The sequence below is a fragment of the Cynara cardunculus genome (assembly GCF_001531365.2).
Source record: "Cynara cardunculus var. scolymus isolate 2C chromosome LG 17, CcrdV1, whole genome shotgun sequence".
NCBI classification, from domain to species: Eukaryota; Viridiplantae; Streptophyta; class Magnoliopsida; order Asterales; family Asteraceae; genus Cynara; species Cynara cardunculus.
The window spans coordinates 28782755-28798011 of record NC_037544.1 but is presented as its reverse complement, the minus strand read 5'-3'; the positions used below and the strand labels follow the sequence as shown (position 1 = coordinate 28798011).

The window sequence follows — 15257 nt, the reverse complement described above, 5'->3', positions numbered from 1 at the left end:
GCAGTGGAGCATGTATCAAGGGATTGAAAGATTTCATTGGGCAGGGCCATGATTATCAGTCTTTTGGCCTTTCTATCGGTTTCGACTTTTTCTTTATCATYGTCGTCCCAATTTCTTTCATCTTTTGGCATGTAATATGCTGGAATTTCAGCCGTGGTACTTGTTCCTATAACTCTTGGAACTAGAGTTTTAGGGATGTAAGGACCCTCCTGTATGGATCGCAAAAGATTCCTGTCCATACCCTCCAGAAAGTTTACCATTCTAATTTTCCATTGAGGATATTCCTCTCTTTGAAGAGTTGGCGGCTTTGTGAGGGAGCCAACATTGTATGCTGAATTYCAGTTGGCCATTGAAAGATTTTCGAGAAGAAGAAAGAATTTTTTATAAGAAAGAAGATTAAAATATTGAGAGATTTTAAATGATCGTTTGATTGGATAATCAATCAATAGGCTCTGATACCAATTGATGATCCCAGATCTCTCAATAACACTAATAATCTAGTTATAAATAACCWAATTATAGTGATYTTACGAAGAAAGTTATGAAGTCTCAAAGATAAAATAAGAACATTTAAGAACGACTTTGAGCTTCAAAGGCTTTACTTTCATAAATAAAACGTAAACGTAAAGAGTAAAAACCTACGCACACCTATTTTACAATAGACCTAGTCGTCTATTTATACTAGATGGCTAATGCTAAGATAACTATCTATTGCTACTTTCTAGCAAATAGTCTAGCTAATAGATAAGATTTATCTTTTACATGGATAATCATTATAAACAAGATAAACTATAAKTCCAGCTGCTGATTCGTCATCTCCAGCTGTCATTATATATGTGATGATTTCATCCTTATCTTCAAGTCTTCACTGCACGCTTGGATGAATACTTAGAAAATCTTCTAAGTGTTAGTCTGCCCATCGTATCAATGAGAATACTTTCCATCGTATCATCCATCGGTCCACTGGTTGAACTTCGTCCATCGATCCAATGGTTGGTCTTTCCATCGATGCTCTGGATAGTCTTTCCATCGATCCAGACTTAGTCGATTCTGCCTTGATATCTCCATTGGTCTTTTGGTTCTTCATCACTTATTKTTTTTCATTACTTTTTACATTTTGCATTATGGGTTCTAACAGTTGTTCTCCATGCTCATCACCAGAGATAATCTTGAGGCCGTGACCGAGTATCCTTCCTACCTTGGCGAATATGGCTATAGTGAATGGCTGGAGATCCGACAAGCCATTCAGCGCTCAAAATCCAGACAGACGCTTATCGAAGACATCATCAGCGAGCTGATCAATAAGTTGCCCAGGTATGTCACAGTCCTAGAAAGGCCTACGCTGAAGAAAGGTGGAAGAGGAAAAAGGCCTTCAAGCCCTAATGATGGACCATCCCTGAGGAAGGAACATGAAATAAAGTTTTCCTTGGAAGAAGTCCTGAAGGCTTTGAAGAAGCCAGACATATCTATAATGAATCTCTCGCTGCCAGCGAAGGGTCCTTATGTACCCAACAATGTGCATGCTAAGCTTGAGTTAGGACTTATATTTCTTGATTATGAAGGTGAACTGAGATTTCAAAGAATGTCTGAGTGACATCTATGCCCTATGGAACACCTCATATATCTCACGTTCTGGCTAGATGATGACTTCAGAGGTTAAATGCTGGACCGCAAGATAAGAAGGGAGTTTCTACGTCAAAAGGAGCTTGGAGAGAATGTACCAGGTTTCATTATGCTGAGCGACTTAAACTAGTTTATTTCCTTTGTAATTTGTCCATTCAGTGTAAACTATATTCTATGTCTACTTTCAGTGATTAATCTTATATTTTGTAAGTATTAGGCATGTACTGAAGACTTGTAATATTTCCTTTTGAAATTAATATATTTTTTGTGCATCACTGGAAAAGATCCCTGAAAAGAGTAATAGGGACACAAGTCTATGAGTTCCAGTGTTACTCTTACATTCATTGACAATCTATAAGTCAGTGAACATGCTTTCAATTTCAGTTTCCCTTCTTTTAATTTTTCTTAGACTTTTAACTTAAGAAAATTTTCTAAGTAAAGACTGACTAACTGAAAAAGATCCCAAAACAGTTAAAAGGGACATGTACTTTATATGTAACTTTTCCTTACTGTTATTTGATAAGACAACTTTCTTTATGTTGCCTTGTTATCATCAAATAGAGGGAGATTGTTGATCCTGTCTCTCTTTGATTTGATGATAATTCATTTTACCTTATACGAAGTATTGATGTTTCTGTCTTTCAGTTCCAGCGATCATCACTGAGTCTATTCAGTGATCGCTGAGAACATGTAATGTAAATCCATGAGCGACAACGATACTTCAAGATGACAAAACTCACACCAAAGAACCTTCAGCGAAGATCGAAGACTGAAACTAAAGATTAGAGACTGGCGAATTCATGATCTGAAGCGGTATTCAGTGATTACAACCTGGTCTACACATGTGTGAAGAATGCCCAAGCCTCAACGAATGCTGAAAAGACCTTCAGGTTATTCCAGCATTCAGCGATCAAAAGAAGCTTGTTGAGCACGATTGTTTTTGTCTTGTCCTTATACATACAAAGGACAAACACATACCTTTTCTAGAGCATAGTACGGCATGGAGCTGATTAGTTGATTCTACTACCCACCAACTCCATGAAAGGATGTCTACTCATGAATAGGCTTTTGTACTATTCACTGTAGCAAATGACAAGTCTTTCTCTAAAGGCTTGATGCGTGTTCAAACCTTACTGCATTGTATTAAATGTGCATTTAATGCAATGGGTATAAATAGATGTGTTCTATCTCCATGTAGAGATACTTTTGAACCCCAACTTACATTCATACGTGAAAGAACACACATCTAAAGAAAGCATTGCGCTTATCTTCAAAAGCAAGTTAGAATCCCTTTCAAGTATTTTAAATCGTTCTTACCTAGAAAGAACTTACTTTCTTCTAAGTCTTAAACAACAAATATTTTCTCTTTGCTAATAATTAGCGTGTAACTTAGATTGTTTAGATAAGTTATCTTTACCTTATATTTTCTGCAATGTATTGATCCTTCTTTATCAATATACATTTTAAATTTGAAAAGTTTAGTGTGTTTGTATTCACCCCCTTCTACAAACTGTTATACCCATCTTGTAGACCCTAACGGGACCAACATATTTACTATGGCAAAGGACCAATCAGTTGGAGATCTACTTTGAAAGCTACCATTGCGTTATCCACCACAGAGGCAGAATATATGGCTGCCACATAAGCTATTAAAAAGGATTTTTGTGGCTCCAAGGAGAATTGGCATTGTTCATAATGAGGTGGAGCTTCACTGTGAGTCTGTGACAAACCAAAGTGCAATAAATTTGGCTAAACACCATGTTATGATTCTGGAAGCGAACATATAAATGTAAAAATTCATTTTGTAAAATAGGTTCTAGACAGGAAGACGATTGTGTTGAACAAGGTTTCAATATAATCCAGGAAATATGTTGACAAGTTGTTTTTGTAGCCAAGTTTGAGCATTCTGAAACTTGGCTAATATTGTATCAGTTTGATCGTTTCATTTGAGAAGCAGGGGCGTTTTTTGTGTTTTTGGTCATGTGGGACTTTTGAAAGTGGAGATTGTTGTTTGGAGTAAGGCTTTAGCTTTCTGTATTGGTAAGCTTTAGTTTATTGAGTTGGTTCACACATTGTTGGTTAAAAATCATGCCCAGGTGGAGAACTTTGGAATATGGAGGCAGATGGCTTTTGAGTTCAGCTTGAGCTTGTTGAATTAGTTCACCCACAAATTGTTGGTAGAAATCTCGCTAAGGTGGACATTGTTGTATTAATACTCTATTCCTTCCATTCTCTATTTCTATTTAATGGCGGTTAATAATTGTTGAAATCCCACATCGGTTAGATTTGAACCATTTCTCCTGTATACATATGTTGGAACATCCGCTTTCTCCTTAAGTGCTTTTTTGGAGTGTGTGCACAACTGTTACAAAAGAAAAGAAAAAAAGAGTTGTAGTGTGTGTTCAATGTAAGTAGATGGCACACGCTGAGTGAAAGTGTGAACCTTTATAACCTCCACATTGATAATGACAAATCTTTGTATTACTTTAATTATTGCTTTTTGATTTGTATCACAGCGACAGTTTATTTGCTTCTGTGAATCGGTGCGTTAACCAAAATGGTTATTGCTGTGTTCTATGTTTTCCGGGTTCCTTTGATTTTGCGAATCTTTGTTTTACAGCAATAGTAACCCTCACAGTTACACTTCCAGCATTCCTCTTTCAACAACATTTTGTAAGAATAAAATTTAAATTCCTCAGCAGAATGGAATCCCAGACCCATAACATTTATGATCTGCACATCCAATAATCCATTTAAATTGTGCTCCATCTATTCCAAGATAACTCATATCCCACAATTACAACCAAATCTTTTGTTAACAGAAAATGACTATTTTGTGGTTCCTTCTCGATAGCACTGGTACAAGACCTGCAAGATTTCTTCCATTAATGGGCGTTCATTGGGAGTTGGCTGAAGACATTTTGAAACAAGTAGAGCCAACTTGAATGCTCCCTTTGGAGGATAACTGTTATGCCAAAATTTTGGGTCCATAATCATTCCCAAATTTACCTCGTCAGCTAGTAATGGAGTAGCCCAATTCACCAAATTCTGCTTTCCGTAGGGTCTGTTCACATCAAACACCTTCATCCCTGTTAGTATTTCCAGCAGGATCACTCCAAAAGTATAGATCTCATATCAAACACCTTCATCCCTACAAAAATGGGTTCCATTGGTCAGTCATTGATGCGTGCACAAATAGGTCGGTTTTTTAGCCAGTGGGGAGTAAATGAGTAGTGATACGAGAGGATCGATCCATGTTCTTGTACATTGTAAAGGATTGGCTGGGATATCATATCAAATCGATTGGCAAGTAATGACATAACCTATGGTCATATATCAAAGCAGAACATACCATCATCAAAGTGAAAGAGTCCGGAATAATTACTATCAAATTTATCTGCTTGGTAACGAAACCACTCAGGTGCCGCATAAAATGCATCCATTCCAAACGAGTATGAAACAAGAGCCAGAGATGACTTTTCCATTTCGAAATCCGAAAGTCGAGCATTGAAATCCTGATAATAAGCATGAAAGCCTTAAAAACAAAAAGTGATGTTACAATGATTAAAAAAGCATGTATGTTGAAGGCAGTGCAAGTTACGGTGTCGAGCCGTATAAGAGAGGTCTTCAACTGGATGTACGCGTGATGCTTCCTCTGATACAAAACAGACAGGCCTTCAGCAGCCCCTACTGCTATTTTCAATCGTGCAACCCAAGAAAGTGAATTGTTACCTGCATAAACAATTGACATTTCATCCACATAGCTGCAATTCATTTATTCTGCCACATTAAGTTTTACAATTACCATCTATACAGTTGCAAATTCACCTACACTTCTAAAAGTGGTCCACTACAACATTCTAATCATCTAGTACTTATTTTATGTTATAAAGAGCTTGTTGGAGTCTAGGTGGCATTGCAACAACAATTGCACATTTTGCAAGTGTCAGGCTAGACTTGCTTGCAATTCCTTTTAAACGGTTTGCAAGCCCTCTGTAGAGATGCTCTTAGGCTTCAATGACTCAATGCCTGCAGGGTCACTTGTTTTGTAAAAGGCAATGCCTGAATGACTCAAAAGCAGGATCACTTGTTTTGGGACATATTAATGTATTCAATTTCTAAGATGGAAGTCTAAAAGAGTTCTTCAAAAATTACAACTAGTTGATATTTTTACCTCTAAAAACATGTTCATCTAAACTTGTGTCTGAAACGAGCTCGTAAACCCAAAACAATTCTTGTTCATTTAAGCAATATCCCAATAGTTTGACAAGGTTGGGATGATTGAATTCTTCGGGTTTCAGATCCAGCTGCACATCCAAATTGTCAAGTGGATCTACTTGAGTAAGGTAAATAAGCTAGAAAATATATATGATGGGAACATGTATGATATCCAAAATAAGTAACACCATCATTTCTTCAATTGAAGAGAGAGACGTCTATTTCAAGTACCTTCACCGTCTTCCTAACATACATCGGTAAACCGACACCACATGATGTTGGGGCATATGTCCTTTCATCAACCCAACCTTTGTAAATGATGTCAAGTAATGTTGCAGAATACTCCTCGTTTTGGAAATTGTTTGTTGCACTTACCAATTCAGCATATGTGAAAGTTCTTAGACCTCGATTGTTAGATTTTTGAATATGGTAAGCATTGGTTTCAGATTCGCTTCCTACTGCACCAGCCAACCACAACTCTGCTTTGCCTGCAAAGAAAGATCTTACCATGCTAATGAAGCTTCTTTGATTAACAGCAGAATCGATACTTTTTCTTTCTTCCCACAGAATAGATTCCAGCTTGACCACAACCTCCGCCAACGTTGGCCGTTGTTTGGGTTAATTATGTATGCAGTGGACTGCAATGCTTGCAAACTCCTTTAAGCATTTTCGTGAGATTTGTCCCATCAGTCTAGAGTCAATAATTTGGTTCAGTTTTCCCTCTTTGAATTGAGCCCATGCTGCTAAACTCCATTGCTCTTCATCAAGGGTTGGATCTACCGCTTGCCGCCCGGACAACACCTCAAATAGTACAACCCCAAAGGCATAAAGATCAGACTTCCTTGTCAATTTCCCACTATAGAAATAACACGGACTCATATATCCAAATGTCCCGTTGACTCCGGTGCTCACGTAACTTCGTGTCTGGTTTGTTGGACCCACTTTGGCCAACCCGAAAGTCGGAAATTTTAGCAGCAAAGTTTGCATCCAGCAAAATATTGGAGGACTTGACATCGCGATGGGTGACAACATGTCCAGTTGCTATACCAGTGTGAAGGTAGTCTAATTCACGAGCAGCACCTATACATATCTTGAGTCGTTCTAACCAGGATAAATGAGTATCAGCTTTGTGAAGATGATCACCAAGAGTTCCATTGGGCATATATTTGTAAACAAGGACCATCTCTGGTCCCTCACTTCAATAACCAATGAGCGACACAAGATTACAATGTCGCAGCTTAGAGAGGACTTGTATTTTGGCCGCATATTCAACGGCTCCTTGGTTGGAAATGGAATCCAAACGTTTAATTGCAACCTCGCTTACTGAGCCGATCAAGCTGGAACTTCTGTACACCATGCCAAAGCCCCCTCGGCCGATGACCAATGCACTGCAAAAGTTCTGGGTTGCCGATTGAATCTCAGCAAGTGTAAAATGTCGACATGTTTGATCCGGCAGTTCGAACGAGGAGTTGGTATCCCTAACACGTGCAGGTAATATTTTTGGGCAGATTCTTCTGGCTACAATTAATTTGGATCTTCAAGATATCTATCTCTTCAACGCATAAAACACCATCCGACTTGGTAGTCAACGGCCGGGTCTGGCCTTGCTTTTTTGCAAGCATCAATTATGTTTGAATTTTCACGTAATTTCGTTTTTGGAGGCGTTGACTGACTTGGATCCAGTAAAGGATTAAACCGAACATTCTCTTGGATGAATTAAAACATATGTTTAGAAAACCATAATTAATTTTTTCTTGTTTAGCAAACATGTGAGAGATTTCATATATTTTAAATAAGAACACGAATTGATTTCATTGTTTTCAAAAATAAAATGTTTTTTTTATTAACTTGGATATCCAACCCGCTATGCAAGCCGACTAATCTCTGAACGACAATCTGCTTTGCAGATAACCCGGAGTCACAGCATTTGAACCTCCGTGGCCACAAGTTGATTTTTATTCCTCCTTGGATTTGAATCTGAGACCTCCAGATATTTTTTTTATTTTTGGAGTCAAGCTCAAACCGATCAGACACCACCCTTGTGGTTCAAAATAAATAAAATAAATAAAATGTTAATTTGAATCATGATTCTCCAAAGAACATACAACTTTCTTGAATCAGGTTTTTAGAATTAAGATTTTTGAATAATTGTTTTCCAGAATAAAAGGAAAGCATTGCCGGATTCTTTGTCAATCCAATTTGCAAATTATAGAATACAAATATTGTTTTTGCAACTCTATGAATCCATGTTGGAGATATGTCCATAGACACAACAAAATGGTGTTACTATTGATTGCATGAGCCTATTGGGTGGTACACAAAGTTCAATCCAAAAACAAAAAATAATATTAGAGGGTTTAAATAAGTAATTAATTAAAAGTATTCATTAATTACTAGAAGGACTGATTGGTCCTTAATATAAATTTATTAGGGTTTAATTAAGATTGGACCTTATGAAATTGAGGGTTTTTATTTGCACCCCCACCTACTTAAAAAGTCAAAAAAGACCTAATAATAACATTAAATGGCTTAGAAGTTTGAAAAAAAAATTCTCTCTTATGTCGCCCTCACTTTTTTACTTTTTTAATTAATAGATGATAATAATTATTAGTTTATAGTAATTATAATTTTTATTTGTATTATATATTAATCAAATTTAATACCAATAAATTAGAAAGCAATAAGCCTTGTTATTTATAAAAAAATATTATATCATTTATTTACTATTGGTAGTCTGAAATTCTTCCACTTCGATCTAGTCATCCGCCGTGGTATGAACATGTTGCTTTTACAATTGGGTACGTTAACAGTAGTCACTACGTGTAACACCCCAAACCATACATTGCATGTAATACATATTTCATACAGAAGAAATACATGATATTATCTCATTCAGGTCCCTTACTACAAGAATCTATTATAACCAAATACAAGGTTCAAATACATTTCCTTTACTAATCAATCAAAACTATACATCATTACAGATCTTCAAGCAGAAATGCATATAGAAAAATATCAAATTTTCCCTTTTTCCTTACAGTCCGAACTTCCTGCAGCACATAGTTAAAATCACAAAACGAGGGTTAGACCGAAAGGTCTAGTGAGATACCCTATTTATGTTATTGCAGGGTGAAAATCACCAAAAATCTTTATAGAAAACATCATTTCATATATAACAAACATATGAACAAATAAGAACATAATACCAAACTTCTTCCATATTTCAAACAAAGCTTTCAATTATGCAAATCCCATACCTCTGAATCAATCAGGTTTCACATAATGCCACTTTTAACCCTTTTTCAAATCAGAGCAAGGTTAAAATAAGTTTCAGGCCGAACCTGACGTTTTCTAATAAGTTTCAGGCCGAACCTGACGTTTTCTCCTCAATAACATCCAGACTATGATTTACAATAAGAACCTTGATCCTAAATCTTTAAATCACAAAGAAATAAAGATTTCAGACCACGGTAGTCTTAAGGGATATAATAGAAAGAGTTATATTATACAACACACACATACAAATGCCACCCTTATATCCAAATTTACACCTCTCCTTGATATGCCACCATTATCCCATGGTACACCTCTCATTGATATGCCACCCTTATCCCATGGTACACTTCTCCTTGATATGCCACCCTTATTTTATCATCAAAAATATTTCACAAAATAACTTCAAATAGACCACAGTCATTGAAATTATTGTCAAAACAAACTCATTTATTTCAAAACTTCCTTTTTATGACAAAACAACATTTCTTATCAAAAACACAAAGTATAACTTCAAATCCGGTCAACTTAACTTAGCCGGATTTCATCTCCGGTCAACAATCCGGACAATACCTTGCATAAGCTTTGTCCGATTAATACTTAGAATTAAATCAGTATATTTGTGCGGATACCAAGTCCGGACAATACCCCGCTCACAACTTAACCGATTTAAAACAATCCGGCCACCAAATGGTCGTATTCCTACTTCTCAGTTCAAAAAGATAACTATTCTTACCAATCATAACCCGATCGACATTTCATCGGTTTAAAACAATCCGGACAATACATCGTCCAACCTTTGACCGATTTAAAACAATTCGGCCAATACATCGTCCAACCTTTGACCGATTTAAAACAATCTAGACAATACATCGTCCAACCTTTGACCGATTTAAAACAATCCGGACAAGCTTTGTCCAGATAAAACCCTTGAGCAAAATCCTTTAATTTCATTCCAATAATAAACAAGATTCATCTAAACCAGTAAAAATTTTATGCAAAAGAGTTTAGAAATTACTCACCTTAACAAGCTTTTGAAATCAAATACTTGAAATCAACTTGAATCTCCAGACAAGAAATAATCCGGTCAACCTCTCTTCTCTTTAAAATCACACAACTTTAACAAAAGCAAGAAGAGAAAATATGGAGGCTCAGCCTCCCTTTTTATACTTTCCAAAACAGGAAGGCGGCTAACTCACATAGCCACATGCATGCATGCATGCATACATACACCATGCATATATGATTATATAAATATATACACACCCATTTCAAGCACATATACCATGTGTATATATATATATACTTCCACATATGTACCTATTCTTATCCACATAATCATATTATGCACATAATTTTTACATACCAGCATGATCAAATGTATCAATTTATCATGCTATCACGTAATCATTTAATCAGATAATCAAATATATTAATTACCTTGGGTGATAACCTGGATCCGGTTATCACACTACGTCAAAATATTTTTGGCAGAAGGGCACCCGATTCATTCTATCGTGCCAAACTGGTTTCGTTTCAAATATGATTGCATAACCGCATGGGCTACTACGTACATGATCCGAATAAATAAGTACGAACAATTGTTATCTAGTAATCGTACTACGAAATATATTTCACTTGATTGAGTTGTAGTATTTTCAAACTTTTTGTACTTTATTTGTTGATTTATCAATCAACTTACTTTGATGATCTTTTTTGTATTAAATTATTTTATCTTTGTAGCTTTAAATATTTATTTAAAACATATGTAAAAACCCACAATTTTCACATGCAGATAATCCACATAATCATATTCATAACACAAAATATAATATTGCTTACAAAACATGGACTAACAAAAACTTTCTTTAATACATTTATGAGCAACTAAATGTCATCAATTCTAAACTTTCCCCTTTCCTTTATCCTGCGAAGTATGATGACCTGCAAAATAGGTTAGTCCAACAACTACGCATTAGACCCAAAATGTTTAGTGAGTGTACAAATCTAATACAAATAACTTACTTTCCAAACTAGCAGCTTAGAGTCAAACTTGTACAGATATAAACATTTTATCTATCCTTGTTATTACATATCTCTCGCGGTTACACCACCATTTCATCTCTCTCTCACGGTTACACCGCCATTTCATCTCTCTCTCTCTCGCGGTTACACCACCATTTCATCTCTCTCGCGGTTACACCGCCGTTACATCTCTCTCGCGGTTACACCGCCATTTCATCTCTCTCTCACGGCTACATCGTCATTTCATCTCTCTCGCAGTTACACCGTCATTTCATCTCTCTCACGGTTACACCGCAATTACATCTCGACCAGTATTGGAACAATATTAAAATCAACCGGATATGAAATCCGGACACATTGTCCGTATATCTAATCCTGACAACACATGATGTTTTGAGCGGTTTAGGGTTACCTCGGTCAACACATAGGTGGTTTAGACATATCCGGACATCTCTTGGCCGATTTAAGGGTAATCCAGTTGATACTCAAGCGATTTAAAAAGAATCTGATTGCTTCTTGGGTGGTTTAAGGAGAATCCGGACACAGCTTGAGCGATTTAGCTCTAAACTGCATAACACTTGGGCAATTTTAGGTTTAAACAGCTTAATTCTTGAGCGATTTACCAAAACCCTGGACACCACTTGTCCGGTTTAGGGTGAAATCCGGATAGCACTTGTCCGGTTTAGGGTGAAATACGGTCACCCTTTGTCCAATTTAAGGAATATCCGGATGATATTCAATACAGTTCTTAAAGAGCAAGTTCAACAGCATTTGAATTATTATGCAACAACTAATACCTCAAAGCATAATACACTCACCTTAAGAACCGAAATTCTAGTTTTGAATTCCTCTTCCTCTTTTGCCGAATCCAGATGAGAAATCTAAGGAGACTTTTACAATATAAGGTGTAAAACTTTTCTTTGGAGACCCTATCTTACTATATATAGCATAAATGGAAATGGTGGCGTCAGAATCCCCTTTCAACCGACTTTCCTTTTCCCAAATCAAAACCTTTAATAAATTACACCAACCACACACACACACACACACACACACACACATATATATATATATATACACTCTTATATTTTAAAACAAAATATTTATACCAAACATTATAACATTCCCTTCTTAAAAGAATTTCGTCCCGGAATTCCATTTAAGCAAAAAGGTAGGGATACTTTATTCACATTTCAGACTCTGATTCCCAAGTGGCGTATGGTCCCTTGTGATAACGCCATTGAACCTTTACTAACCTAATTTCTTTATTTCGCAACTTCTTTACTTTGAAGTCAGTAATTTGTTTAGGGGTTTCTTCAAAGCACAATCTTTCATCCACCTTAATTTCAGGTAGCGGCACCGCCACATCTGGGCTTATTAGACACTTCCTTAAATTCGACACATGAAACGTGTCATGGATTCCACTTAACTCTAAAGAAAGTTCTAACTTGTAAGCCACTTCCCCAACCTTTCCAATGATAGGGAATGGCCCAATATACCTCGGACTTAACTTCCCTTTCTTACCAAAACGTATGATTCCTTTCCAAGGTGATACTTTTAACATCACTCTATCACTTTCTTGGAATTCAATCGGTTTTCGACGTTTATTTGCATAACTTCTTTGTCTGTCTTGCGCCACTTTCATTCGTTCCCGTATCAAGCTAATTTTATCTGTAGTTTGCTGAACTAACTCAGGCCCAGCCAACTATTTTTCACCTATTTCGTTCCAACACAAAGGAGTTCGACATTTTTGTCCATATAGAACCTCGAAAGGTGCAGTCTGAATACTTGAATGATAGCTATTGTTGTATGCAAATTCTACCAGAGCCAAATGACTATCCCATGTTCCTCCAAAATCAATTACACATGCTCTAAGCATATCTTCTAATATTTGGATAGTTTGTTCACTTTGCCCATCCGTTTGAGGGTGATAAGTTGTACTTAGCTTAATTTGCAAACCCATCTCTCTTTGGAAGCTCTTCCAAAACATAGAAGTGAACCGACTATCTCTATCAGAAACAATTGATAGAGGAACACCATGACGTGTCACTACCTCATCAATGTAGAGTTTAGCTAATCTTCCCATCGAATATGATTCTTTCATAGGTACGAAGTGTGCAGATTTGGATAACCGATCTACTATCATCCATATAGCATCACAACCTTTTGATGTTCTCGGCAATTTGGTTATGAAATCCATAGTAATATGATCCCACTTCCAAACTAGAATTTCTAAGGATCACAACTTACCATAAGGACATTGGTGTTCTATCTTTACCTAAAGACATGTCAGGCATTGCTCAACGTGCTTAGCTATATCCTTCTTCATACCTGGCCATCAATAATGTTGCTTCAAATCTCGATGCATTTTATTGGTACCTGGATGAATTGCAAAACGTGATCGGTGAGCCTCACTCAAAATACGTTTCCTAAGATCAACATAGCATGGTACCCAAATTCTGTTCTGAAACTTCCAAAACTCTCTGTCATCTTTTACAAATTCATATATTAATCCACCCAATCTTTCTTGTTTAATCTTATCTTCCTTCATAGCCTCATGTTGAAATTCTTGCAGTTCTTCTTGAATACTTGGTAGTAACTCGACTCGTAAGGCTACAGCCTTGATAGTCCCACTTTTCTCTTGTCGGCTTAAAGCATCAGCCACTACGTTTGCCTTTCTTGGGTGATACAAAATTTCATAATCATAATCACTAACCAATTCCAACCATCGTCTTTGACGCATATTCAGATCTTTCTGTTGGAACAGATGTTGTAAGCTCTTATGATCTGTGAAAATTTGACATTTCGTTTCGTTTAGGTAGTGCCTCCATATCTTCAAAGCGAATACTACAGCTGCTAATTCCATATCATGTGTAGGATACTGTCTTTCATGAATTTTTAACTGTCTTGAAGTATAAGCAATTACCCTTCCATGTTGCATTAGTATGCAACCCAAACCCATCTTTGACGCATCACTATAAACTACAAAATCTTCCATCCCCTCTGGCAAGGATAGAGTTGGTGCACTCCATAACTTATCCTTTAACATCTGAAAGGCCTGAGCTTGTGCTTCATTCCTCTCATATTTCACATTCTTCTTTGTCAGCTTTATTAATGGAGTAGCAATACGAGAGAAATCCTGTATAAACTTACGATAATACCTAGCCAATGCAAGAAAACTTCTGATTTCAGTTGGAGTCTTTGGGGCTTCCCATTTTTCAATGGCTTCAATCTTCAAAGGATCCACTTTAATGCCTTCTTTTGAGATAACATGCCCCAAAAAACTGAACCTCTCGCAACCAAAATTCACATTTCGACATTTTAGCATACAGTCTTTCTTGCTTCAGCAATTCCAGTAGTAATCTCAAATGACGAGCATGCTCTTCTTCCAACTGAGAATATATCAGGATATCATCAAAGAAGACAATCACAAATTTATCAAGACAGGGGAACACACCCTATTCATCATGTCCATAAAAGCTGCAGGCGCATTTGTGAGTCCAAATGGCATAACCAGGAATTCGTAATGACCATAACATGTACGAAATGTTGTTTTCGATACATCTTCTATGACAACTCTGCATTGTGGGATTTCAGGTTAGTACTTTATTTTAGGATCCTGATTGAAAATTAAGTCTTTTTAGGATTTAGCCTCGATGACCAGAGATCGTCTTGTTTAATTAGTCTGTTTAGATCATGTTTCGACGGTAGCTAACCAAGTTAGTTCGTGCAACGCCAAATAGTCTTGAAATATTTCACATAAAAATAAAAGCTGATATTTTAGTCTCGTTCTTTTAAAATTCAAAAATTTCCAAAGTTTCAATTTTCTTTTATTTATTTAGTTGCCTATTATTATTTTGAAAGAGTGGAGTTTTAAAAATCTTTTGTTAAAATTGTTTTGTTTGTTGTATTTATTGGGGCCTTAAATTTAATAAATAAAAGTCTTATTGGGCTTGGACCCTTAGAGTCAGCCCATTTCTTCTCTTGAAGCCCCATATAAATACCCCCTTCTCTTTTGAAAATTCTTCATTCTTCAAAAGTTCCAGCCATTTCGTTTCTCTCACTCTATCATTCATCACCTTCCAACTGATTCCATGTCCTTGCAAAGCTCGAAGATT

General features: G+C 36.5%; 1 pseudogene; it reads right to left on the bottom strand.

Annotated features, from left to right (window-relative positions):
- Positions 1–4491: 4491 nt before the first annotated feature.
- Positions 4492–7265, bottom strand: LOC112500784 (annotated as a pseudogene).
- Positions 7266–15257: the final 7992 nt, after the last annotated feature.